General features: G+C 41.1%; 1 protein-coding gene across 13 annotated transcripts in view; it reads left to right on the top strand.

Annotated features, from left to right (window-relative positions):
• Positions 1-23,844, top strand: part of ARVCF (ARVCF delta catenin family member) — a 431,820-nt gene that overhangs the window by 99,927 nt on the left and 308,049 nt on the right. The gene's annotated exons all lie outside the window — the stretch shown is intronic.

Raw genomic sequence — 23,844 nt, 5'->3', positions numbered from 1 at the left:
GTATCCCTACAAGTCGTGTGAACTTGTGAGTGGTCAGCCACACAATAATGTGTTGCTGCTTGTCTCTTCAATAGTGCTCTGGTATGGTAAGTTAACTTTTATATATAGCTCTTTCAAACGGATAATGATTTCTTGGCCATAAGTGAAGATTGCAAGTTAAGTTTCCTCCAGAAAGAGAACTTGCTAGTCTCCTCTCGGTTTTTTTATAACATTAAGTCAGAGTTCTACTGACCTCTGCATATTTTGTGTAACAATCACAAAAGACGTCAATTTGGGCAGTAGGCTGCAGAATGAATATTCAGAATAATGTATGGGCCATGGAAAGTCAAATATTGCAAGGAATAGCATGATGCCCTTTCAGATTGGATACCTGATTTGAATGACTTTAAGCCTCCCTCTTCTCAAGTGGAATAAGGCGTTGGGGTTGTTCAAAGGACATAAGTCAATGGAGACTCTTTGTGCCCTTGATTTCAGGGATGTGCTGTAATGCAGCTGCTGAGCCATGAAAAGATACTTGCACAAGTGGGGTGGGTGAAGAGAATGATGAGTCACTGTGGGAATGGTAATAAAGGCCTTAAACAACATAGGTCTGGATTCACTGCTTTGGCCTTGGGGCATTACCTTACAAGGGTTTATGTTCAGTGGAGGTATGATGTGATGAAACCTTGAAGGAAATCGCAGATCAGAAATCGTTCTACCCTTTAACCCAAACCAGTAAGTTGTTTGTCCTTTTGTGCGACAGTAATATGTGTAGTTTCCACCACTGGAGCACTACTGGGTTGAAGCACTGGTTCTTATACCTTGATTATTCCAAGTAAAGAGAAAATATCCTCATCCAACCCCTCTGAATAGCACCAAAGGAGATCCTTTGACACCTCTCTCCTGTCTTACACTAAAGTAGTGCCTGAGAGGCGGTACATGGCTAAGGCTTTGGCTACACTATAAGGCTTTTAGCGACCCGCACTGCTTCCCACAGCTCCCGTGGCGGGGAGCAGTGATTCGCGGCCACTGGGAGCTGCGGGGGCCCATGCCCGTGGACAGTGAATGTCAGCAAAATGTCTTGTGGTCTGCAGTCAGATTACCCTGATGGGCCGCAGGTTGCCCACCACTGGTGTAAGCCTTCCTTCCTTCCGTCTGCACATTTCACTTAATCATATCATGTATCTAAAGTAGTGGGGATCATTCACAGTAGTAAGTACAGTGCCTAGAATTAAGTGTTTGTGCCCACTGAATGTAAAATCCTCAGCGTAGGGACCAAGTCTCGTGGTGGGGTATGGCAGACAGCTATAGTACCCAACATTAAGTTATAGTAATTAATCCTGCCTCCAGAGAAGGTTTTATTCAAGATACCTATGTGTTTTACTCCATCAGTCTTCAAGGCACTATCATTGGAACATAAAAGTGAGGAATCCCATGAATATTAATATCAGATTTTCATACAACTGATATCATAGTTTCTGTACGTATGTATAGTACCATGGGAATATGAAATAGACATTTTTAGATAAAAAAGAATTTTGACAATGTTTACCTCTTACAGATTGAGGTTATTTAAAATGGATTAATTTTTAGTTTCATGGTTTCTAAAAGCTTCCTAAACTCATAATTTACCCTAGAACGTTGAAATAGAGGAGAAAGTTCTGATAATTCTATGTAAACCTGTATATGAGCCTCTGATATACCCAGTTGTAGCTGAAATCTTTAACAATATAGTCTGTTAACAGCATGGTTAAGGAAATGTGTAGTTTTGCAAGGTTATCAAAATAAGTTGTCTATTGAGCCAAAGATAAGATGCCTTGGTTTTTGTCGATAAATAGTAAACATTGCTGTAGATGATACACTACAGGTGTGCAATAAATGATTAGAAAAATCGTGTTTCACTTAAATAGACTTTTTATTGCAGAAATCATAGACTGCATACCAACACTTACAATACAGTAGGTAAGTATAACATTTAATCAGAAAATAGCCAGCAGAGATGTGCAGTTTAATACACCCACTTGATCATATGCTTTTAAGCAATATATTGTAAATTTTTATTAACAGGCAGCAATCACTCTATCCTGTATATTCAGTTACCAGAGAGGCAGCAAGGTCCAATTGATAAAACAAAGAATTGGGAGCCAGGAAACCTGCGGGGTTCTATTTAAGGCTCTGCCATTAATTTATTATGTGCTATTTAACTCTTTGTGTCATTTTCCCAGGCTGTAAAATTAAGTGTAACAAGGCAGCCCCCACTGGGGCGCCCTCTTATGGAAGGCCATGGCGCAACTGGTGAGCCTGCCTCAGTATCCCTTTGGAATTCACCCTTATAAAGGAATATTGTCTCTTAGCAAACCCATTAATTAATATAAAGTGCCATAGTCCACAGATCCCTCATAGTAAAAACAGTTTATTTCAAATCCCCAAAGTAAAACAGGATTACAGCACAGCAGCTCTTCAATCCCTTTCAAAGGTCACCATTCCCAGGTCCCACACCTGAATATAATTAACCACTCAGTCACATTTCCTTTAGCTTCGGTCTCCAGGCCTGAAAGTTCGAGGACATGCTTCTCTCCCACAAGTCTTCTCTTGTATCCCCAAGTCAGGTCTTTGAGCAACAGAACTTGTTCCCGTGTTCCTTTCAGCCAGGCTACCTGCCTCCAAGTCCTAAGCCTGCTCAGGGAACATCGCTCCAAGACCAACCCCTTGTTCTGGGCTTGGCTTTCTGCAGCCTTTCACTCAGGTCTTCTGCAAAGGGAGCGTCCCACAGTATTCCACTCACCCAGGCCTTCTTTCCTGTGAACGCTACCTTTGCTCCTGGGATTCACCCTCCTGTTTTGAGCTCAGTTTCTCCTAACCAGGCTGATTCTTCCCCTTCTTTCTAAGGGCCTCTGCATGAGCTTTCCTGTAACTTGGCAGGGGTTCCACAGCTCTGGCAAGTCCTCACCAACAACCTTTTGCTGTTACCAATGGCTCTCTGTACCAGCTCTCCTCTGCATCTGCTGCCTAGGTCTCTCCTTTCTTCCTGAGGCAGCTCTCACCTGCCCCTGTCTGTCCGTCTCTCTCTCAGGCAGTTCTAACTCACCGGGTTTTTCGCCAGTCAAGGGCCCGGGTGCCCTCTTTTAAGCCCAGTTGGGATCAACTGACGATTCACAAGTGCACTGGCCTCTTCCCTCTTAAAGGATCGGTGTCACCTTGCGACTCTCAAATATACCCACCATTTGAAGCACTTTGAGAATGCGTGCAGTGAGCCACAACAGCACTATGAGCCATCATCATCGTTCTACCTATGTCTGACTGTAGACAGGTAATAAGTATTAATGATGTTTCCCAGTTATCTTGGTTATTGGGTGACCAAAATTATTCTCCCAAGGCTTGCTGAACAAATATGCTTTAAAAAAAATCTTACTTTAAAAGAGAATTGGCCTGTCATAAAATGATTTAAGAACATACTCTTCAGCATGTCTTGATTAAGGTAATTTAGTTCAAATTCTAGCCAGTCTTTGTCTGAGAACACTAAAACCTCTCTACTGTTGCAAGTTTACATGGAAAAATTTTTACTTGAAATAGAATCCGGTAAATGTAGCTCCTCAAGGTTTCTCATGGTTTCCCTGTAAACAGTTGTTATTACACAAGTCTCCCCACTCCATTCAATGCAGCACTGATTGTACAGCCTTGGTATCAGTTCTAGCAAACTAACAAAGTTTAATAACTCTGGATATCTACCTCCCACACACACATTTCCCAGGTATTTAGTTGGCAGCAAATGCTGAGGGATATGTTAAACTTAAACTTGCAAGAGAGGTTAGAATTGGAAAATACCCCTCTATATCTGCCTGGAGGTGAGATTCTTCAATGGAACATCACTGCAAAGCTAAGCACAGTTTCCAGTTGAGGAAATTTTACTTCTGAGAGTATAACTTTTGTACCTTCCAATCTAGATTCTTCTTACCCTTTCCTTCTCTTCTCCTCAACAAATTCTCCCTCAGTATGCTTTCTCAAGTTTCTTCCCTGCTTTACAATGCTTTACAGAGGTTAAGACCAGGAAAAGCTAAACAATCAATAAGGTGTTATGTCTGCCATTTAGAGTTTTGGGGTTTTTTTCCAGGAATTGGCTGGAATGTGGATTTCATAGATATTACTATGGAATATGAAAACACTTTGGAGTTTCAAGTTAGTTTAGAAGGGCTATACTATGTCATATGGTTTCTGACCTCACTATATTTAAAATATAATGGAACCCCATAGATGTGTTACCTATTTGGGAACCTGGATTAAGCTAGGTCATTAGGCACTCATACTTCCTAGAACTGAATCAATTAAGGAAGTGCCAAGGGGCAGACAGGGAAGTAGTTCCTATTTGGTAATAAATAGTGAATTCTATGAAGCAGACTCTTTGGAGATTTGTTTAGGTTTTCCTGGTCTTAACCTCTGTAAAGCATTGTAAAGCACGCACAAAACTTGAGAAAGCATACTGAGGGAGAATTTGTTGAGGAGAAGAGAAGGAAAGGGTAAGAAGAATCTAGATTGGAAGGTACAAAAGTTATACTCTCAGAAGTATTGATTGTACATTGCTGTGTGATAAACAGAGGAGTGGATTAAGCTAAATCAGAAAAAGGCACTCTTATTCTGGAATAAGAGTGTTCACTCAGCCCTGGTCTACATTACAGGGTTAGGTCAAATTTAGCCACGTTAGGTGGATTTTAAAATGAATGCATCTACACAACCAACTCTGTTCCATTGACCTAAAGGGATCTTAAAATAGACTTCTGTGCTTCTCCCCGGTGACGGGAGTAGCGCTAAAATTGACCTTGCTGGGTCAAATTTGGGGTCGTGCAGATGCAATTTGATGGTATTGGCCTCCAGGAGCTATCCCAGAGTGCTCCAATGTGACCGCTCTGGACAACACTTTGAACTCTGATGCACTAGCCAGGATCACAGTAAAAGCCCCAGGAAATTTTGAATTTCATTTCCTGTTTGGTCAGCGTGGCGACCTCAGCAGTACAGGTGACCATGCAGTCCCCCCAGAATCGCAAATGAGCTCCAGCATGCACCGAAAGGGAGATACTGGATCTGACTGCTGTATGGGGAGAAGAACCTGTGCAGGCCGAACTCCGATCAAAAAGAAGAAATGCTAATATATATGCCAAAATCGCACAGGGCATGGTGGAGAGAGGCTACAACATGGACACACAGCAGTGCCGCGTGAAAGTTAAGATGCTCAGGCAAGCCTACCAAAAGACAAAGGAGGCAAATGGTTGCTCCGGGTCAGAGCCCCATACATGCCGCTTCTATGATCAGCTGCATGGCATTCTAGGAGGGGACCCTACCACTACCCCACCACTTTCCGTGGACACCTGCCAGGGGGGAGTCTCACGCAACAGGGAGGAGGATTTTGTGGATGAGGAAGAGGAGGAGGAGAATGAGCAGCAGCCAAGTGCAGAATCCATTCTCCCCAGCAGCCAGGACCTTTTCATCACCCTGGAGCCAATACCCTCCCAAGGTGGGATCCCTGACCCTGAAGCTGGAGAAGGCACCTCTGTTGAGTGCACATTTGTAACTATAGTACAGAGTTTAAAAGCAATAGTGTTTAATGTTTGATTTGCCCTGAAGAATTGGGATGCATTTGCTTCCAGTACAGCTTCTGGAAAAAGTCTGTTATCGTGTCTGGGGATGGAGCGGGAATCCTCCAGGGACATCTCCATGAAGCTCTCCTGGAGGTACTCTGAAAGCCTTTGCAGAAGGTTTCTGGGGAGGGCTGCCTTATTTCGTCCTCCATGGTAGGACACTTTACCACACCAAGCCAGTAGCAAGTAGTCTGGAATCATTGTGGCACAAAGCATTGCATTGAACACTCCTGGGTTTTGGTCGCATTCAAGCAACATTCGGTCTATATCTTTCTGTGTTAGCCTCAGGAAAGTGATATCATTAATGGTCACCTGGTTGAAATAGGGGAATTTTTGTAAGGGAACAGGAAAAGGACCCTGTTCATGCTGGGTTGTTTGCGCTTGGCTAAAAGGGATCATCCTATAGAATAGCCACGCGGCGGTGGGAGCAGTAAAGGGATCATCCCAGAGAATAGCCACATGGCAGGGGGAGGGGTGAAGGGATCATCCCAGAGAATAGCCACGCGGTTGGGTGGCGGGAGGTGTGTGCTGCACATCCACCCGAAAACCGCAGCCCCTCCTTTTAAATGTGAAACCCAACCGGCATTGCTTGCTCTGGGAAAGGAGGGCACTGCAGTTTGAAACCATTCCCACATGTTATGAAGGCGGAAGAAGCCAACCCCACATACCAAAAGGCTTACCATGGCTGCCTGGAAACAGAATTCTGTTGTCCAGCTGTATATGATATGTCACCATACCGGCAGGCACTCAATATAAAAGGCAAAATGTGACCTTGTACCTAAAGCACATGTGCTGTTCTCTGTGAATTGCGTGATTCACTGTGAAAGAGTCTCCTTTTTGTTATCAGAAATGTATCATCTTAAATTTTACTCTCCCTTTTTATCTCCCCCAAGGTGCAAATGTTTCTATGCTCCCCCATCATCTCTGTCTCTGAGGTTATCGCAGATTAGAAGGTGAAAAAAACGCACTCGCGATGACATGTTTTCCGAGCTCATGCAGTCCTCCCGCACTGATAGGGCACAGCTTAATGCATGGAGGCATTCAGTGGCAGAGGCCAGGAAAGCATTAAGTGAGCGCGAAGAGCAGAGGCAGGAGGCAATGCTGAGGCTAATGGGGGAGAAAACGGACATGATGAAGCGTCTGTTGGAGCTTTAGAAAAACCAACAAGAGCACAGACCCCCGTTGCATCCATTGTATAACGGCCTGCCCTCCCCCCCAAGTTCCATATCCTCCTCACCCAGAAGCCCAAGAACACGGGTGGGGGAGGCTCTGGGCACCCAGCCACTCCACTCCAGAGGCCACTCTGTGGCCCAAGCAACAGAAGGCTGTCATTCAAACAGTTTTGATCTGTAGTGTGCCTACAATATGCAATATGGCCTTGTCCTTCCCTCCTCCCGCACCCCACCCCACCCAGGCTACCTTGTCAGTTATCTCACTTTTTTTTTTAATTAATAAAGAAAGAATGCATGGTTTCAAAACAATAGTTACTTTATTTCCTTTGCCAGCAGTGATCAAAGAGGGGAGGGTGGTTGGCTTACAGGGAATTAAAATCAACAAAGGGGGCGGGTTTGCAGCAAGGAGAAACACACACAGCTGTCACTCCGTAGCCTGGCCAGTCATGAAACTGGTTTTCAAAGCCTCTCTGATGCGCAGCGCGCCTAGCTGTGCTCTTCTAATCGCCCTGGTGTGTGGCTGCTCAAAATCAGCCGCCAGGCGATTTGCCTCAACCTCCCATCCCGCCATAAACGTCTCCCCCTTACTCTCACAGATATTATGTAGCACACAGCAAGCAGCAATGACAATGGGAATGTTGGTTGCACTGAGATCTAACCTAGTCAGCAAACAGCGCCAGCGAGCTTTTAAATGTCCAAAGGCATATTCTACCACCATTCTGCACTTGCTCAGCCTCAAGTTCAACTGCTCCTTACTACTGTCCAGGCTGCCTGTGTATGGTTTCATGAGCCATGGGAGCAAGGGGTAGGCTGGGTCCCCAAGGATAACTATTGGCATTTCAACATCCCCAATGGTAATTTTCTGGTCTGGGAAGTAAGTCCCTTCTTGCAGCTGCTCGAACAGGGCTGAGTTCCTAAAGATGCGAGGGTCATGCACCTTTCCCGGCCATCCCACATTGATGTCGGTGAAACGTCCCTTGTGATCCACCAGTGCTTGCAGCACCATTGAGAAGTACCCCTTGTGGTTTATATACTGGTTGGCAAGGTGGTCCAGTGCCAAAATAGGGATATGTGTTCCGTCTATCACCCCACCACAGTTAGGGAACCCCATTGCAGCAAAGCCATCCAGTATGACCTGCACATTTCCCAGAGTCACTACTCTTGATAGCAGAACATCAGTGATTCAACTGGCTACTTGGATCACAGCAGTCCCCACAGTAGACTTGCTGTCAAGGTTCTTTCCCCACTCTGAACTCTAGGGTACAGATGTGGGGACCTGCACGAAAACCCCCCTAAGATTATTTTTACCAGTTTAGGTTAAAACTTCCCCAAGGTACAAACTATTTTACCTTTTGCCCTTGGACTTTATTGCTGCCACCACCAAGCGTCTAATAAATATATAACAGGGACAGAGCCCGCTTGGAAACGTCTTCCCCCCCGCCCCCAAAATCCTCCCAAACCCTGCACCCCCTTTCCTGGGGAAGGCTTGATAAAAATCCTCACCAATTTGCAGAGGTGAACACAGACTCAAACCCTTGGATCTTAAGAACAATGAAAAAGCAATCAGGTTCTTAAAAGAAGAATTTTAATTGAAGAAAAAAGTAAAAGAATCACCTCTGTAAAATCAGGATGGTAAATACCTTTCAGGGTAATCAGATTCAAAACATAGAGAATCCCTCTAGGCAAAACCTTAAGTTACAAAAAGACACGAAAACAGGAATATACATTCCATTCAGCACAGCTTATTTTATCAGCCATTTAAACAAAACAGAATCTAACGCATATCTAGCTAGATTACTTACTAAATTCTAAGACTCAGTTCCTTTTCTGTTCCTGGCAAAAGCATCACACAGACAGAGAGAACCTTTGTTTCTCCCCCCCTCCAGCTTTGAAAGTATCTTGTCTCCTCATTGGTCATTTTGGTCAGGTGCCAGCTTGGTTATCCTAGCTTCTTAACCCTTTACAGATGAAAGGGTTTTTCCTCTGGCCAGGAGGAATTTTAAAGGTGTTTACCCTTCGCTTTATATTTATGACACTTGCCCACTCCAAATTGATTCCCGACTGACTGGTAGCAGTCAGGCGTTGCAAGCTTCCACAGAGCTATCGCCACTCGCTTCTCAGCTGTCAGGGCAGCTCTCATCTTGGTATTCCTGCGCTTCAGGGCGGGGGAAAGCAACTCACAAAGTTCAAGGAAAGTGGCCTTACACATGTGAAAGTTTTGCAGACACTGTGAATCATCCCATACCCGCAACACTATGCGGTTCCACCAGTCTGTGCTTGTTTGCCGGGTCCAGAATTGGCGTTCCACTGTATCAACCAGCCCCACTGCCACCATGATGTCCGAATTGCCACAGCCCGTACTTTCAGGAACGTGTGTGTCCATGTCCTCATCACAATTGTCCTTGTGCCGGTGTCTCTTAGACTGGTTCTGCACATACCCCAGGATAATGCACGAGGTGTTTACAATGCTCACCACAGCAGCGGTGCGCTGAGTGGGCTCCATGCTTGCCATGGTATGGCATCTGCATGGGTAACCCAGGAAAAAAGGCGCGAAATGGTTGCCTGCTGTTGCTTTCACAGAGGGATGGAGGGGCGACTGACGACACGTACCCAAAACCACCTTCAATAATGTTTTTGCCCCATTAAGCATTGGGAGCTTAACCCAGAATTCCAATGGGCAGCGGAGACTGTGGGAACTGTGGGATAGCTACCCACAGTGCACTGCTCCGTAAGTCGATGGTAGCCACAGTATTGAGGACACACTCCGCCAACTTAATGTGCTTAGCGGGGACATACACAATTGACTGTATAAAATCGATTTCTAAAAATCTACTTTTATAAAATCAACCTAATTTTGTAGTGTAGACATACCCTCAGGCTCTTAAACAGAAAACAAGTGTTCTGGAATAATTATTCTGAAATAGGTATTTCAGTAAATTTCCAAATGTAGACAAGCCTAGAGTACATTCAGGTCACAGGAAAAAGACATAGAAGAGTGTCTTTGAGATCTGAAAGTAATTACTTTGAGACAAGATGTGTGAGGTAATATCTTTTATTGGACCAACTTCTGTTGGTGAGAGAGTAATTACTTTGTAAGTTCGAGTCATACTTAGAAGTAGTAAGTGTTCACATATTTAGTATTGAATAGCTTTGTAATTAACATGCAACTGCTCTGCCAGTGCATAATACAGTACTTACCCGGGAAGCAAAACATGGTGTAAGTTCTCAGCTACTATAGAGAGGAGAGCTATATAAGACCTGGTGAAGGCAGGAGCAACTTCTAATTTCATTAATTCAGTGTGTAATTGCATAAATTATATGCACTGTAAAAGTATTGTCCTGGACATTCTAGTAGTTATTCTGTGGCATTCTAGCTGATAGAAATACCTGAAGAAGAGCTCTGTGTATGCTCAGAAGCTTGTCCCTTTCACCAACAGAAGTTGGTCCAATAAAATATATTACCTCGCTCACCTTGTCTCTCTAATATCCTGGGATCAACACGGCTACAACAACACTGCAAACAAATACCTCGTGATGTTTTTCTTTCAGCAACATATTTTGGACAAAACGTTTTACACCACTAAGCAAGACTATTAAGACTATCTGTTAACAGGGATAAAGTCGAAGGACTGACGTGTTACTGACCTTGCCATTGTGACTGTAGTAATATTTAGAGTGCAGCGTACTAAAAAGAAGTTTCCCTTGCAGTGATTAACATCATATGGATCTATTTTTAAAATCAGAGCAAATTATAATTTGTCTTTAACTGGCTATGAAATATATTTGTAAAGATTGCAAAATTATAGTCTGTGGTTGTCTGTCAAATCTCTTGGAGGGGGTCGGGGGGCAGATCTTACTAATAATGTTAAGTCTTCCAGAAAGTAGTCTCCTTGTTTAATTATGAAGATTTGAACTACACTAGATGCTGTGTATGAAAAATACAGAAGAAATTAAATTGACGATGTATTGAGCTCAGCACCATTTATTTAGAGAAAACTGTCTTAATATTTTCCCCAAATTTGTAAAATGTGCCATGTCAAACATACCTAAATATAGACAGCCTATCATTCTTGGATAGCTGTGCATTAGTTTCCATGCTATTTGGTCAAATGCTATGAGAAGAATGTGAGACTTGCAAAGGAAACTAGTTTTTGGCTCATGTAATTGAGATTTTTATCAGAAAAACAAGAAAACTGGGAGGGAAACAACTTATTCATAATATTGTTCATATTATCCAACTATTGAAGCAGTATCTGTATGTCACCCCTCTACTCCCATCACACACATTAAAACTAAGCCATGAGTTAGAACAGTGCAGTTCTCAAATAGAGACCCATTGGTCTCATTTTACAGGTCCATATTTCTTCTTTAACTCCTATTCATTTGTAATTAGTTTTGGCCAGATTCTTTAGTATACTAATTAGTTTTTCAGGAATTCCAAGGTAGTCTCTTCTTTTTCACAGATGGAAGTTAATCACTGCTTTGGGCTCTGTTTAAACTGTGTTAGAGAAACCTGGATACATTGGTGTTGCTATGCCATATCAATTGGCAGACTCAGAGAATTGGTAAGTGAGATCCCATGGGAAGCTAGTCTAATGGAAAAAAGAATTTACAAGTGTTGGGGAATTTATAAAGAGACATTATTAGGGGCACAGAAACAAATTATCCCAATGCGTAGGAAAGATAGGAAGGTAAGAGACCACCCTGGCTTAACTGGGAGATCTTCAACAACCTGAAACTCAAAAAAGAGTCATACAAAAAGGGGACACCAGGTCAAATTATGAAGGAAGAATATAATTTCCTCCCCCCTGCCTCCCGGCAAAGCATATAAGGACAATATTAGAAAGGACAAGGTACAAAAGGAGATTTAATGAGCTAGGTACATAAAGAGTAACAAGAAAATGTTTTACAAATACATTAGAAGCAAGATGAAGGCCAAGGAAGAGTGAGAACAGGGTAGGCCCATTTGCTCAATGAGGAGAGAAAGACAACAACAGAAAACACAGCAAAGGCCAAAGTGTTAAATGCCTTTTCTGTTTCAGTTTTTACCAAAAAGGTTAGCAGTGGTCGGACAACAAACATAGTGAACGTCAATTTAAGTGGGTAGGAGCTGAGGCTAAAATAGGAAAAGAACAGGTAAAGAATTACTTAGACAAATTAGATATTCAAGTTGGCAGGCCCTGATGAAGTGCGTCCTAGAATACTTAAGGAAGTAGCTGAAGAGATGCTGAGCCATTAGTGATTATCTCTGAGAACTGATGAAGGACGGGAAGGATTAGAAAAGGACTAGAAAAGGACAAATATGGTACCTATCTATAAAAAGGGGAATAAGGACAAACCAGGGAATTATAGATCAGTCAACTTAAATTCAGTACATAGAAAGATAATGAAACAAATACTCAAACAATCAATTTGTAAGCACCTAGAAGATAATAAGGTGACAAGTAATAGTCAACATGGATTTGTTCAGAAAAGATCATCTCAAACCAACCTAATATCCTTCTCTCACAGGGTAACAAAACTTATGGATAGAATGGAAGCAGTAAATGTGATATACCTTGACTTTAGTAAGGTTTTTGTTACTGTCTCACATCACCTTCTCATAAATAAATTGAGAAATGTAGCCTAGATGAACCTACTATAAGGTGGGTGCACAAATGGTTGGCAAGCCATACAAAGAGAGTAGTTATCAATAGTTCACACTCAAGATGGAGGGGGATACTGAGTGGGGACCTGCAGGGATCTGTCCTCAGTCTGGTTCTATTCAATATCTTCATAAATGATTTGAATAATAGCATAGAGAGTACACTTACGAAGTTTGTGTGCAATACCAAGATGGGAGGGGTAGCAAGTGCTTAGGAGGACAAGATTAAAATGATCTTGACAATCTGGAGAAATGGTCTGAAATAAATAGAATGAAATTCAACAAGGACAAATGCAAAGTACTACACTTAGGAAGGAATAACCAATTGCGCAAAATACAAAGTGGGAAATGACTACCTAGGAAGGAGTACTGCATAAAAGTATCTGGGGGGTTCTAGTGGATCACACACTAAATATGAGTCAACAATGTAATACTGTTACAAAAAAAGCAAATACGAGACACAAGAAGTAATTCTTCCACTCTACTCAGCACTGATAAGGCCTCAACTGGAATACTGTGTCCAGTTCTGGGCACAACACTTTGGGAAAACTTTGGACAAACTGGGGAAAGTCCAGCAGAGAGCAACAAAAATGATGAAAAATCTAGAAGACATAACATATGAAGAAAGATTGAAAAAAGGGGGTTTGTTTAGTCTGGAGAAGAGAAGACCGGGGTGCGGGGGAGGGAGGACATAAAAGGTTGTTATAAAGAGAAGGGTGATAAATTGTTCTCCTTAACCACTGAGGACAGTAAGGGGCTTAAATTGCAGCAAGGGAGATTTAGGTGAGACATTAGGAAAAAATTCCTAACTGTCAGGGTAGTTAAGCACTGGAACAAATTACCTAGGGAGGTTATGGAATCTCTGTTGTTGGATGTTTTTATGAATAGGTTAGACAAACACCGGTCAGGGATGGTCTAGGTAATATTGAGTCTTGCCTCAGAGTAGGAGACTAGACTAGATGACCTATCAAGGTCCCTTCCAGTCCTACATTTCTATGATTCTATGTATGTGTAACTTGTCTTAGGAGTTGGCTTTATGAAAGAGAAACACTTGGTGGGGGACGGTTTCTTAATTTTTGGACTTCACTCTGCTTTGGAGGATAGTCGGCAAAGCTGAATTCAGAGAAATTATTCCATATTATACCTGACTCTAGCTGCTGCTGTCAGCTTTTATGAGAGCTGGAATGTGGAACCCAACACACATGGTGTTGGTGCTAAAATTATAGGGAAAACATTGGGAATGGGTGTTTACTGCAGTTTCAGCTGTAGCTGTGATATCAGTGGTAACTACAGTGATTCTAGAGTCCTCTTTCACTGACACTGCAATGAAGACTATGCAGGATGGGCCACTTGCTTCTGAGCTGTTGACCTCTGCTTGCTTGTTCTCTTTTGAATATGTTTTGTTTTGGTTGTTTTCAGTAAAAGAACCATTTCCTCCAGTTGGCAAGTTCAAGCTGCTCTTTGAAAAGGAATGTTATAAAATCATCTGCTGTGCTAGGAACACAGCTTAGAGGTTTATGAAATACTAGGATTTAATAGCCATTACTGTTCTTTGGATTCTAGTAGTTGGATTTGTTCCCTCTCAAACAGGAGATGGAAGTCATGTAGGCCCAACACCCCTACGAAGCAAGAATAAATATTTGGTAAAAAATTCAGGAATAATGAATCCTGTAGTGTTTGTATCATATTTATTTTTACAGCACCCACATGTGTGCTAGGCATATTGTGGAACTTAAATTATGAGCACTAGTTCCTTTAAAAAACAAAACAAACACAAAAACTTCCAGTACAGAGAAACCCTTTTATTCCTTGCCAACTTATCTTAGTTGAGGGGGGAAAAATCTAGGAATAATACTTGTGTTGGATGATGCCAAACTAGATCTCTTAGAATATCAATAAATGTTCATTGTTTTTTGGGATGGGGTGGGGTGTGGAGGGAAGTGTATTGCTTCAAGATTAATACTTTTCATCAGTGCCCTTGAGATACGTAGACAATCGTTTTGTTTTCTGAAAAGCTGCTTACAGAAACATTTAAGGGCCAAATAATGGGCTATTGAAGTCAATGGGTATTTTGCCATTGACTTTAAAGAGATTAGGCTATAGCATTATAGGCATAAATTTCTAATTCAATTAAAACAACTCTTTTTCAGTACAGTACAAGGCATTGAAATAATTTATAATGTAAAAGTGCTATGTTTTAAAAATCTCTTTTACTATATTTGGATGAAGAGATTCCAAGACTATTTAGTACTCTATTTGTAAAGCTCTGCACGCACCTCTAATTTAGTGAGCATGATGGCAATAATGTGTCCATTTTTAGTGCCTTCCTTCAATTGGTTTGTTGCCCAAAACCAGGGAAACTGCAATATGGAAAATTGGCATCAAGTGTAAATGTGACTAACAAAACTGTAGCCACAGTCCTTATTTTTGCTCTTACTGTGTGCTAAGACAAAACAGGATTTAGTATTAGGAAATTCAAACTGGAATTTATGACAGACACAACAAACACCACCACCAGATTAGTAAACTCCTGGGTCACTCAGTGTAACTAGCCATGTTCCTTAGATTTAACAGAACAACTGGGATTGTGTGCGTGTAACTGAGAGGAGCACTTGTCCCACTCTGGACAGTACTCTATAGAGGTCAATGCTATTTGTTTTATTACAGCCTAAATAAACCATCCAGAAGTGTGGCCAGTTGCACAAGATAATTGGAAAAAGGCCAGGTCTCAGAGTTTGTCAGGCTTTAAATATTTTTGAAAATTTTGGAGAACGTCCCTTTTAGAATAAAAACTGCATGAACTCCACTTTAATGCATTTTTGGTAAAATCTAACTTTATCCAGAATTATCTGCCTTTCTGAACTATGGCAGTTTGAAACTACTCCTAACAGATATTCTGATTCAGTGTACAGAACTCGAGTTGTCTTTGAGTCAGAGTTTACTTTAGGAATGGAAGCTGCCAATCAACCTGTGATAAAAGTCTTAAATACAAAGTAGGGCCAGGAGGTTGCCTGTCTTATACTCTCTCTCACTGCCTAGACCATTCATATCTTTGTGATTTTTAAAAAATTGGTAAAGTGTGGCTCCAGTCAAAATCATCTACTTAGGTGCAGAGAAATGTAACCATTCTCAAATATATTGTTGAAATAGAAACATTTTCAAAGATCTAAGCTCTTCGCAGAAGACAACCCCTCCTATCAGTGGTAAAAGTCGGGTTTGTTTGTTTTTTAAATTATTTGACCAGTTAGCTAATATGATCTGAGGCTGGAAGGGAACCACAAATCTCACTGTCATTTACAGTAAATGCAACAGCAAGGTTAGCTAGTTTCTCCCACTTTAGGCATTCCCTCTCTTCCCCACCCCCAACTGGACTTGTATGGTGCCAACCCACTTGTGGTAGAACTGTAGAAATTCTGGGGCAACTTGTTGTCCTGTTCGTCCCCTCCCACAAAAGTAAAATCTAAACTGCAAAGCAAACTTGTAAATGTCTTGCTAGGATTCCCATTTTTAACTTGAGGTAAAATTGCAATTTTCCCCAACAGCAGGTCAAGGAATTCTCATGTATTTCTGAAGAGGAAATAACCTCAAAAATTACCCAAGATGTAGTTTAGATTCCGACTGGGAAATAAAGTTGCTTCATGCATTCGCTCTGCTGCTGATGCTGTTAAATCTCGTGTAAATGATTTGTAGCTAAGAAATTTTAAATATAGGCATTCAGCACTGAAAAAGCCCATGACTCTGCGGGGGGGAGGGGGGGGGCTGCTTTTTTAAAGTCTTTGATTAAACTGAAAGTAACGTCTGAAAACATTTATTTCCTTCACATCATTGTGGCAATTTTGTTGTGTCATTCCTCCTTTTACCTTTTTAATTTGTAATTACTGTTGTATAAACCAGGAAACAAACGTTGAATTTAACAGGGCTCGCCTCTGTCCTAGTGTAGTCTATGATGTTAGCACATTTCTGAAAATAGATTTTTGTTGTTGCTTTTTAAATCTTCAAAACTACAGCTGCCAGCATTATGTGAATTCCAAATATAGTAGCTAATTTAAAAAATCTAAGTAGATTTCTTTCTTAAATACAGTAGACTCTGCATGTCTTCATTTAGATGATGCAACATTTCATAATTAGCTTTTTCCTTCCTTCCTTTCTCCAGCTTTAAAGAGTAGTGACTTACTTTCAATTACTGCTTCCGATTGTTTGAATGGCAAAGGTGTGGCTGCTAAATAAGTGTCTTCCCTTTAAAAAATTCATGATTATTAATGCAAATTTGTGGTTATTTATGAGGAATAGCTTCTAACTGTACAGATGTGGTGGTGTTTTTAAAGGCACAGAAACCTTGTATACTGAACTAATTTCATTTAAATATACTTAACATGGCAATGAGAGCCTGCTGTAAACTTCAGCCTGCCACAATCTGTTCTGAATCTGCACACGGCAGTCCAGAGTTCTGCTGTTTTAAGATGGAGCCTGACTTTTAAACTCTGCTGCCATACACACATCCTTATACGACAGTGAGAGCCACTCCACACAATAGGATATGATATCTGGAGGATATTATAAATGGGTAGAGGGAAAATATGGGATGCTGTATCCTTGTCTCTTGAGGTGTTGGTAGAACATGGCCAGATTGAACCTATTTTCAGATGACTGAATTTCTGTCAGAGGCGAGAGCAAGCAAACATGATTAGCATTGGAAGGCAGATTAAAGAGAGAACCTCGAAAAATGCATCGTCCCAGGCATGAGCAGTGAGGTTTCTCTACCTTTGCCAAGTAAGGAGTGGCCCAAACCTGTTGAATTTAATGGGAATTCTGCAAGGATCAGGCCCTCTCTGTGTCAAGATCAGGCATTTAGCAAGTTTCTGCTGATTTCATAACTTTGATAGATACAGTGTGAACCTTACTGATGTCCTCACTCCAGATTTATTATCTTTACAAAGACCTCTGTCTAATTTATAATTATCATTAACCATCGTTATTTCTTAGTGCAGATTTGTAACTTTGCATATGAAGATTACTTTTAATAGCTGACAAATCTAACTCGAACAGGTTGTTAAACTACTTTTGGCAGGGGAGCAGGAAGTTATAGCATCTATAATTGAAGGTGGGACACTTTCCTTTGGTAAAGAATAGCTGCATTTCAGAGTGGGTTTCATGTCTGCGGTGGCTGTCATCCCTCTATATACAGGGCTTGATTCTAGGCTGTGGTCCCTGGTGATGGGAAGTAAACTCAAAGCCTGGTTCAGTGACTCAAGTCAATCAGATATCACTCTGCCAGCAGGCCAGCTGGTACAGCTCAAAGTGGGTAGGGCACGAGGCCAGGGAATCCAGTGAATTCCCAGGCAGCCTGCTGGTGGTCCTCCTATGGTGCTCCTGCCATCTCTGTGGTGGAGGACGGAGATGGTACTTCCTGCACTCCCCCTGTGGGAGAGAGAATCCTTCCTTGGGTTCAACTGCCCCAGTGCTCATGAGCCTGTAAGGCTTTTGGAAATCATTCATTTTGTATAATATGTGCATATCCTATATTTCATATAATATATGATATATTGCAGAGTAATATAGTATTTTTAGTACTGACATGGAATAATCATTAAATGGGCAATTTTTGCAACATGATTATAGAAAATACCTTCAAGCCAAATTTAAGATGAACATTTGTGAGAATGAGCCTGTAAGACTGGATGTAAAGGAATGAACACATACCAAATTGTTCTGATGAACAGAAATTACCTTCTGAAGTAATGTGAACTTGGGATGACTTTTTACTCTTTGTGTAATGAAGGGGAAATGGTTCATTTCTGCTCTTTTAACAGATGCTGCCTTTGAATTGTAAAAAGAAAGGGGGAAAAACACAGATAATGATTTCCAGTGAAGCCCAATTTGTTAAAAGGCACAATTAAGCTTTGAGATAAATGATTTAGCTTTTAAAACAGTGAGAGTAAAAGAATTAAACTCTATTCATAACCTCTGCCTGTAGGGCAGCTTTTTGGCTTCCTTAAAATAAAGCATTGTGAAATCCAAAATTCTATTTCATGTTTGTATTCTGTATCTCTTAAACTGTATATCTGCAGTGACAGCTATTTTGCATCCATTTTAGGGCAGGTTATCTTTTTTGAGTCAATGGGAGAAATTTCTTCTTCTGAGAAGTTAAGCATGTTGCTATAGCTACTGAGCTTGTGGCTCTAGTAGGATTTTTTTTCACCAATTTTCTAACATAATTGTTAAAGAAGGCTATTATTTCCTGTAATGTTCTGGTGCTGAGGCTCCTTGGAAGATGTATTTTTAATTCCTGCTAACATAGGAGAATATGCATATATGCCACTTGCATGTGAATATATACAGGCATCAAATGCAAAGAGTAAATGCACAGCAAACATTGCTTCTTAACCTGTGTTTATTTGAGAGAGCTCTCTTGATTTTCTACCTGTTTTAGTTTGGGGACAAAACTCTATTCTAGGCTTCAGGACAATAAATTACAGTAAATGATACTATAAAAGGTGGCATCTGTATCCACCGTATGTTGAAACTGTGCTGTTGAAAATAGCCTCTCATGTATAAATGTCTGTACTACAATTAAAATAGATGCACTAGTAAAAGGGTTACTACCAAATATGAATTGCATATTTTTATGTACATGTTTAAAATGCTCCAGTGCACTTTGAAAACAAGTCTCCTAGTCTACTGAGCATCTCCTAATTTAGAAAGATGACTTCTCATCCTTAGTCTTACCTACAGCAATTTCCACACTTTTACTTGAGTCTCCATCTGCAGTAGCATCCCAGCTCTGTTAAAAGACTTTGCTGATGTGGGTTGTGGTTATGAAACCCTTGTTCGTTCTGGAAAGAGGCTTATTGATGCAAATAGTCCCACTGATTTAGGAAATACTCACTGGACTACAAAGCTGTCATCCAAATGTGTGTTCATGGCCACTTCAAATGTGTACATAAAAATGTGGTATTTGTATTTAGCAGTAGTTACTTTATTAATGCATAGAACTTGAGTTGCTGTACAGAATTTTGTTCACAGATTTTATTGGTAGCATTCTCGTAGGTGCTCAAGGTGAGTGTGGTTGTCATGGTTGATATACTATGTCCTGTAAGGCAATATGGCATCTGTGTGTTTAACAGGTCATGGTGGACCTCCTAGTTGGAAATGGAAATGGAAGCCTTGGAGCTAACTTCTGTGACAAGAACAGAATGGCAGATGTCAACTGTTAATAGCTTTCTCTCAGGCAGCTGTAATCTGGGGTGAAGGGAGATGCTATAACTGGAAAGACAAGATTTGTGGTTGTAAACCTATATTGAAAGATATTTAGGTGACTAAAGACATAGACAGGCACCTGGAGGGATTTTTAAAAGTGCCTAAGTGAGTTAGGTGCCCAACCTGCTTAGGTGGTTTTGAAAAATCTTACAAGGTACCTGTCTGCCTCTTTAAGCACCTAATCCTTTGTAAACCTGGCCCCTTCTCAAATGCTGCTGAAATCTCTAACAATAATCCTGCAGTGGCTCTCATAGCAGTGGGATTGTCTGTTATTTGCTGGACCTAAGTGGCTGGGATAACAGAATATGTTACTGTTGTGCCACTTGGGAAGGTGTACATTTATTCTTTACACAAGTTTTATTCAAGTCAGATTAACATGCAATTTAGACAGCAAGAGCTGTGTTACCGATTGATTTTATTTGGGAGTTCATAACTTTGTGATACAAATTATATGTAGGCTATCAATATTGTGATGCTATTGGATAATATTTGGGAGATGTTTGAGGAGCAATGTTTTAAGTGGTTACAATCAAATAAAAATACTGAGAGAAAATGTGGGATGGCATCAAACACTCCCTTAAGGGTTGTGACTAAGAACAAGTGAGGAATGCACGTTGAGCATTAAATATTTAGCACCATCACTGTGCCCAATGCTGTGCCAAATGTTGAAGACCAATCCCTACTCTAGGGAAATACCAGTATAAGGGCCCAGTCATGCAAACCCTTCTTAAGTGGTGCTCACTTATGTGAGCCAGGGGTGTTGAGACTTTATAAGTGCCCTCTACAGTGGTATGGGAGAGGCCTCCTAGCATGGCTTCCATGCCTGCAAAGTGTTGAGCTAGTGTATCCATCACTGAATTACACTGAGACTTCAGTGCCCTCTGTGCTTCGACTTGCTACTGAATTCAGAACTTTGATTTTAGTAAACTCCCACCAATCTTGCATGCAGATACACAGAATGGTATATAGGAATGGTAATCTGTTAGGACATTATTTTCAGAGGACAGTTAGGGTAAATAAAGATCTTTCTTCCTTCACATTTTTGCCAAGGAGTACAGTTCTTCTTCGAGTAGTGTCCCTATGGGTTCTCCGCTTTGGGTCACATGCGCACCTCGAGCCCTTGAGATTTCCGTGTTAACACTCTTCCGCCATTATTACAGATTTAGTGTTAATTCAGAGTATTCTTTTCTAGTTACTGTATCTTTTCTTGTTCTCACAAAGATGATTACTCTGCTATTCTTACACATGCGCAACACTAAACATGATTATTCTGAAATTTCTTACATGTACACAGTTCTACTTATGCTTATGCTGTTAAACATCAGAACAGACTCTTTTTAAAATCCACAGCAGGCTTCTTTCAGGCCTAAATATGCCTTCACTCGCGACACTTGGGAGTCACCTGAAATGGAGCATCCATAGGAACACTACTTGAGGGTTACAAAGAGGTGACTTACCTTGTGCGGTAACTTTTGTTCTTTGAGATGTGTGTCCCTATGGGTGCTCCTCTTTCACCTCTCTTTCGAACTATTCTTTGTTGTACATTCCGATAGAGAAGGAACTGCATGCAGTTTGCCTTTGCAGCCTTGTATACCCTCAGTGTGCAGCATAAGGTTGCATAGAGCGCATGCATGGGCCAAAACGGATGCTGCTAATAGAAAATCTCCAATCGAGAGCTTGAGAGGCACATATGCAGCTGAAGTGGAGCACCCTTAGGAACACACATCTCGAAGAACCACGTGTTCAATTCCTTGCATTTTCTGTTGCAGCGTAAATAGTTTTTCACTATTAGTATGATTTAACGCTATTGTGTTAAAACAAAACTGAGAAATAATGATGCTATAATGATGTATACAAGGGGACCGTCTGTGACTTTGTATCCTAGGGGCCCAATAGACAGCTGTTAACTTGCAGTACCCAAAATACTTTTCTGGTAAACCAATTTTCTGGCAGAACAATAGCATTCCTGACTTCTGTCTGTAGCATTTGATTTGAAATCAATAATCCTGCAAATTATAAAACGGTTTGCAACCTAATCTTGGTGTGTCACAAAATACTAGATTACCAGTTTGTTAACTGATGAATATTGTAATTTATGCAACCTATGCAGATGGGAAATAAGTCAATTTATCTGGGGGTTACGCTTACATTGTACATAAGTGTTTACACCCATGTTAACTTCAGTTATACGAGCAACTTCCTATCTCAATTAAAATCTGAAACATTTCAGTGTAGATTAGTATTGAGGGATTCAATTATGATAATTTTGATAAATTATATTCCCAATACCTTTAAAAATAATTTGGACATTGTCATTTATGAGTAATCACTTAAGATGATTATCTAGTAATTTTCAGAGTGACTGTGACCCTTGACCTGGAAATTATTGGCTTTAAAAAATTCCAAGCTTTGAATATTGCTGTAGGAATAGTTTTAACTAGAGGGTTTAAAACAAAAATATATTAAAACAAAAATATATTAAATATATTAAATTCATACTTTGTTAGCTCCTGTCACGCTGTCTGGAATGGCTCACAATTGAGAGTGCCTACCTCAGGGCAGACTGTCAGAATCAGGGCAGACACCCAAGCTGGTGATGTGTTCTATAATTAGATTTCACCAATCCAGTAACAAATGTGAACTCCTGGATCATTTTACCATGGAGTCACAGACAGTCCCCTTAGACTCTCTAGTCTTATCTTGCATCCCAGACAAACAGAACTTAAACCAAAAATCACACCACATCAGGTTGCTCCCAGTCCCAAGAGACCGGTCACTTACCCCAGATCAATTGATACTCCAGATCTTACACCAAAGACAACACTGGCAGCCAATTCTATAGCAAACTAACTATAGATTTATTAGCTAAGAAAAGGAAATGAGAGTTATTGAGAGTCTAAAGCAGGTAAAATATATTAACAGGTGAGTCACAGCTTGTAATTACAAATGGTGGCAGTGATGTAATAAACTGCCAATTCCCCAAAAGTCTTTTCAGGGTACGCAAATTATCTCTGGGGATCTCTGTTTTGCATATGGTACACTTCCTGTAAGAATCCAAACAGTCCAGAGATGCAGGATCTTTCCTAGAATCCATATTTATATCTTCTTCACACAGAAAGCAAGCTGAAAGTTTGTCTACCCATGTGGTCTTTTCCTTTGATGGTGAGCAAGAAATGCACTTTGACCCCCTTTCCTCATACACAGTGGACACTTGCTTTGAAATTAGCATTTCACAAGGCTTCTTTGATGGGTTATTTAGTTACAGGGGTATACACACTGTAAATGTTTGCTATTGGATTATAACAGGATGCAGATAAGTGAAAACAATGCAACATAAGTCCCATTAGTTTTCATGAAGCTTAAACATCAAATACACACTTATACATTCAACAAACACTTTGATCTATACCAGTGGTTCTCAAACTATGGGGCGGAATGTGTTAAGGGAGGCGCAAGCTGTGTGCTTAAAAAAAAAAAAAAAGCTTTGGCTGTCAGCCACCTAGGCTCATGCAGAAGGGCCAGGCACACCCAGGAGGCAGGGATAAAGGGGACAGCTGGAGCCCCACCACCCGGGCTCAGGCTCTCCTTCCCTTCCCCACAATCCCTCACCTGGAGGCAGCGGGGCTTTGGCTGTCAGTCCCAAGGTGGTAGCAGCAGCACAGAATTAAGGGTGGCAGTGGGCCCCTGAGTCTGCTGTGAAAAGTGATATTGAAAATATCACTTTTTCACATTGCCACCCTTCTGCACTGCTGCTGGCGCTGCCTTCAGAGCTGGGCTCCTGGCCAGTAGCCACTGCTCTCTGCTCTGCTTTCAGACTTGGGTGGCAGTATATGTACTTGGGCAGGGAGCGTAAATGACTACAGATACAAAGAAGGGGGCCAGATCAAATAAGTTTGAGAACCACTGATCTATACTAATACAGAAGTGGATGGACCTGAATACACTCTAGCATGGCCTGCTCTGTCAGCATCACACAACTACCTTACCTACTTTAATTTCCTTTCAGTAATAAAGAATCTGTATAAGACTGTGGTTATTGGGTAGTGCTAGGTGGTTAGTAATAATGTAGAAAACTAATCATCTCATGGTGAACTTAAATGAAGTGCATAGGCACCACTTTCTTGTAGGCAAATGTGTCTAAAAAGGTTGAGTTAACCACTGT

The sequence above is a fragment of the Natator depressus genome, chromosome 15 (genome assembly GCF_965152275.1).
Source record: "Natator depressus isolate rNatDep1 chromosome 15, rNatDep2.hap1, whole genome shotgun sequence".
Taxonomy (NCBI): Eukaryota; Metazoa; Chordata; order Testudines; family Cheloniidae; genus Natator; species Natator depressus.
Note: the sequence above shows the minus strand (reverse complement) of the source record. Positions and strands in the feature narration are given on the sequence as shown.